This window comes from Sinocyclocheilus grahami, unplaced genomic scaffold (genome assembly GCF_001515645.1).
Source record: "Sinocyclocheilus grahami isolate Dianchi unplaced genomic scaffold, SAMN03320097.WGS_v1.1 scaffold37.1, whole genome shotgun sequence".
Taxonomy (NCBI): Eukaryota; Metazoa; Chordata; class Actinopteri; order Cypriniformes; family Cyprinidae; genus Sinocyclocheilus; species Sinocyclocheilus grahami.
Genome location: NW_015505216.1, coordinates 343,339 through 349,007, shown reverse-complemented (window position 1 = coordinate 349,007; position 5,669 = coordinate 343,339). Strand labels below are relative to the sequence as shown.

The 5,669-nt window shown below is 36.6% G+C and overlaps 1 pseudogene; it reads left to right on the top strand.

The window, feature by feature from the left end:
• LOC107581745 (glutamate receptor ionotropic, kainate 2-like) overlaps positions 1–5,669 on the top strand; it is a 250,680-nt pseudogene that overhangs the window by 101,951 nt on the left and 143,060 nt on the right.

The following is a 5,669-nucleotide window of genomic DNA, read 5'->3' as shown; positions in this document are numbered from 1 at the left end:
TAGGTATGTTTTATATATATATATATATATATATATATATATATATATATATATATATATATATATGTATATATATGTATATATACAATTTTATTTTATTTTTTTCAATACTTGTGGGTCACTAATTGTGACATTTTTACTTGTTTCATGGCTGGTAACGTTTCTGTTTTTGCTAATTACATCAAGGAAGCTCCCTGTATTTTAGACTAAAGCTTATATGTAACACACATTCCTATTGTGGTTTAGGTTTTTCCTCACATTTCAGTCAATTTATAAACTTTTCACATATTTTCAGGATCTCTTCGCGTTGGATGTGGAGCCCTACCGCTACAGCGGGGTCAACATGACAGGATTCCGTATCCTAAACACAGAGAACAGCCAGGTGTCCTCCATCATTGAAAAGTGGTCCATGGAGCGTCTGCAGGCACCTCCTAAACCAGACTCTGGCCTGCTGGATGGTTTCATGACAGTAAGCCGCTTTTACACATGCCATCATGTGGCAACCATACACTGTTTTAAAACTGGGTAACACTTTATTTTGATAGTTCACTGTAGACATTCTCCTAACTATAAGTAACATGTCAACTACCGTACCAGTCACTAGATTATTAGTAGACTCTCAGCTTAATATCTGCTAACACTTTATTTTGATGGACCCCCAACAGTAATTCTACTGACTATAAGTGACTTTGCAAGTACATGTCAAATTATTCTGTTAACCCTAACCCTAACCTACCAGTCTATTCCTAACTCTAAACCTAACCTAACAGTTTGCTAATACTCTAACCAGAGTGTAGTTGCAAAATAAAGAGGGTAAGTTGACATGTTGTTGCAAAGTTACTTATAGTCAGTAGAATGTCTAAAGTGGACTATCGAAAATCAAGTTGCTTCTCATACAAAGTAACAAAAAGGAACTAAAGAGTAACATTATTTTAATACATATATAATAATTTAACATAGCATATGGTCAGCACACACTATATGTATCCTTGTTGCTACTGAACTTGTATTTAATGTTGTTTGTGTTGTTAAAGAAGTTTTAGTTAATGGTTTTCAAGGATGAGGTCATGTCCCGCAGCCTATGTCTATGTCGATGTCTATGTTGGTATCTGTTTGACTTGGCTTTACCATGTGAAAGATGAATTTGTGATTGGACAACAGCATTAGACTTCAGCAATCAAAGCCACTGCTAACTATGCATGATTGCATGGTAAGTTGGATTTTAGTATTTAGCCTTTTTTTTCAGTGACTATCAGAACAGAGCTCAGACAGATTTTTCTGGTCATTATTTTAAGACTTTTGCCTGTTATTTACAGTTGGTAAGTCATCAAACAGCATGATCTGAAAATACAGTCAAGGTGATAATAGTAGAGTTTGTTTTTAATTGATGCTGGTATGCGCTGCAAGAAGTTGTTTGCTCTGTCTGTGTATAGCACTATTCCCCAGAGAACTTGAACCCACAACCTGCAGGGTATGCTGCGATCTGAAGCATGTGACAAGCAGGGACTCTGGTGTAGTGATCTAAAAACTGTCTAATATCAGCATACTGGCAGTATCTCCGTTCTTCCTCAACAGTGGCTCTCCTATCCGGGAAAAGGGCCAAGATATGAACTCACTAGAGACCGGGTGAGACGGAAACAGAGGAAAGATGAGAACTCACATGCCAAAAAGATCCAGCCTGCCAAAATAACTCTCATGGGACACAACACAATGCCACTTCATTGGACTCGTTCCTTTATGTCCTGTTTAGAGAGAAATTTACCCAACTATGATAAGTGAAGTCATGATTTACTCATGCTCATGTCATTCCCAACCTGTCTGACTGTCTTTGTTCTGTGGAACTCAATAGGAGATATTTAGCAGAATGCAGGGAGACCGTGGGTGCTTAAAGTCATGCCTTATAATCTAGGGTGACCATACGTGCCATTTTCCCAGGACACGTCCTGGCCAGGATTTCTATATTGCCATTGGTTTTGGCATTGTTTGCGTGACATCAAAATATCTCAAGAGCATTTTGAAAGCATAAGGAACCGTCTGTATGGTATTTTGATGTCATACACTGATCGGTCTGCACACGCAAACAAAGCCAAAACCTAGATATTTTAGGCAATATAGAAATCTTGGCCAGGACGCATCCTGGGAAAATGGCATGTATGGTCACCCTATTATAATCACTTTTCAAAATTTAAGGTAATTAAAATGGCTCTTAAACACTTTAAATAAGAACATTGATTGGGCTCATCATGGAGTGGTTTTGGAACAAGAGGAAACACAATGGTCTGACTTTTCAAAACACCTGGTCCTTGCTCCAGGCAAAATTACACAAGTCTGCTGCCTGCTTGACTTCCCAGTCATCTGGGATATTGGGTTTCCAATATTATGTCGGTTTGTTCTGGTATGGTTATACAGTAATAATTTTATTTGTTCCAGTCTTTAAAAGGTCTTAAAGGGATAGTTAATTGTAAGGTCTGTTTTGGGTTATGTTTCTTGTTTTCATGTATTTTATTTTGTAATTTCATTCATGATGTTAGTGTCATGCGTCCCTTGCCCTCATGCATTTCTGCCCTGTGTATGTGTCATATTGTGATTGGTTGTTCAAATCATGAGTCTTGTTCCTCATTGGTTTCTGTTCACGGTCAAGTCTGTTCATGCCAAGTCCGTTCATGCCATGTCAAGTCAAGTCTTTGTTCATTGTTTGGATTTTAGATTTCACATTGTAAATAAACTGCAGTTGGGTTCATCATCACAACTCGACTTCAGTGGACAGATCATTACAGAATACGCGACCAACAATGAACCCAAGTTTAGTTTATTTACAATGTGAAATCCAAATAATAAACAAAGACTTGACTTGACTTGACTTGAAACAAACTTGATTTGACATGGCATGAACAGACTTGACCGTGAACAGAAACACAACTCACCAACAGCAGGTTACAACATCAATACATGACGAGAGACAATGGCAACAAGAGGGCTACTTATAGCAAACACTAAGGGTCACATGACAAGAATCAACCAATGAGCAAACAGAACTGAGAACCACAAGACAGGACAATAACCAGTGAGGAACAAGACACATGACTTGAACAACCAATCACAACATGACACATACACAGGGCAGAAATACATGAGGGCAAGGGAAGCATGACACTAGGTGCGTTTGACTTCATGCAGCACTGTGCAGATCGATCGCAATCTGACTTGAAGCAGTGCATGCCAGTTAGTCATTTTGTCCGACTTGAGACGTCGCTGATGCCACGTCACTCTCATGTGTGGCATCAAAGCACCGCGAGAGCGTTTCGAGAGCAGTCAGCTGACTCAGCCTGCACAGTTTCTCCAGAGCGGCTGCAGGAGCATTGATGACGACACCGCATGACAACTATCATGTGTGTTTCGGGTTTGTTCTAACCTTTTCAATTCCAATAATAGCCACAAATCTGTGTTTTTAGAACAGTAAAAGCTTTTTTACTAAAAAAGCTTTTTTTCTGTAGACGCAATGTTATATTGAGTCACGTTTATCATAAAACACTAATGAAAGCATACATTCCCCCACTTTATTAGTATTTAAATAGTATACATTTACGTTGAACTTTATTCTTAAACAGATGTCGATGTATTAAGCAGTATATAATCAGTATATATCTGTTGCTCATGAAAACGTTTCTGAAACGTCTGTATATTTGACAAATAATTGCATTTAACTTTGTGATAGAGTATGCAAACACCGCACGAGCGTCACTAACGGGAGCAGAAAGTGTCCGGCTTGACGGCTCTGTTTTCAACTCCGCCCCCGACTGCAAGCGGCTACTCTCGTTGACTGCCGTCTGTAGCCGTGCTTCAAGTCGAATGCACCTCCTGACATCATGAATGAAATTACAAAATAAAAGTCATGAGAACAAGAAACAGAACCCAAAACAGACCTTACATTAATCCAAAAAAGAAAAGAAAACTCTCTTATCATTTACTCACCCTCAAATCATTACAAACCCATAAGACTTTGAAGATACATGACAATATTTTCAATATTCTCTTATCATTTTTGTCCATTCATTAGATGTCCAAGCAAACAAAGTTTCATGCATCAAAAAGTACAACAAGAGAGCATAAAAGTAATCCATATGAATGGAACAATCTATTTCAAGTTTTCTGAAGAGACACAATTGCTTTCTATGATGAACAGATTTAATTCATATATAAACATTCATTGACACACACATATATAGAGCACGTCAAATATGGTGAATGGAAGCTGAACCATTTTCTCTTGATGTGCTAGAACCAGTGAGGTTTGTTTTTACATGTCAGGCAAAGATGGTGTGCAATTATTTGAACTTATTTTCCCACACTAAGCTATTATTTCGATATCATCGATTTTAGGTTAAGCTGCCCATAAATGTCACACTCTGGGTGATTTTAGTTTTTTTTGTGGGTCTTGAAAGGGTCTTAAACACTTTAATTTGCCCTTCTACAAATTAAGGTCTTAAAAAGGTCTTAAATCAGAGCAAAAAGTCTTAGATTCTTAAAATCATAACTTTGAATGTTGCATGTACTGAAAAAAAATATATAATATTTCCCATTAATATTTTAAGTTTATGCTTAAAACAAGAAAATAATTTTTCAATGAGTTGTAAAGGGAAAGTGTTTCCTTTGAACTAAGTTTTTTTCTGAGCCCATTAGCAGATATTTGTCCTTACTTTAATCATAAAATAAATTCATTTTGATTAATTTCTCAGAAAAACTTCTTATCTTATGGTATTTTGCTTCTCAATAAATGCATCTTGATTTAAGAGTCTTGGAAAACAAGGTAATAATAGCGAGGAAGAACATCCATTTTTCAAATGTTCAATTTAATTCAATTCAATTATTTTATTTTATTTTATTTCATTTATTTATTTGTCGTTGTTGTTGTTTTTATTATATATATATATATATATATATATATATATTTCCAGTTTTATCAGAAGGTACAGTAAAAGTGATTTACATAATCTTATGGTTGGAGTCTGAGTTTTGTTGTAAAATTAATTAATAATTAATGGAGATCTGTTGGAAATATTTTCAAATTTGAAGTGCTGCTAGTACAACTTGTATGCTCCCCTAGGAAGTAACATTTGGAGAACATGTAGATGTACTGTGTTCCCTTCAATTTATTCCTTAAATTGTCTTTACTTGGTCTTATAGCGCTCTTAAAAATGTCTTAAAGGGGTCATATGATGCTGCTAAAAAGAACATTATTTTGTGTATTTGGTGTAATGAAATGTGTTTATGCGGTTTAAAGTTCAAAAAACACATTATTTTCCACATACTGTACATTATTGTTTCTCCTCTATGCCCCGCCTTTTTGAAACGCGTCGATTTTTACAAAGCTCATCGGTCTGAAAAAGCGAGGTGTGCTGTGACTGGCCAGCTATCCAATGTGTTGTGATTGGCCGAATACCTCAAGCGTGAGAGGGAAATGTTACGCCCCTCACATACTGTTGATGCCGTGTCCGGCCGGAGCGACGAGACATAAACATTAATACCCATTACAAACGAGGCATTTGTTGCATCCAGTGGGGACATAATTACTGATTATAATGACTTATAATGACTGTGTTTTTACGCTGTGTCTGCATTTGTGATCGGAGAAATGATAAACAACAAGTGCTACTCTACTGCCCAAAACT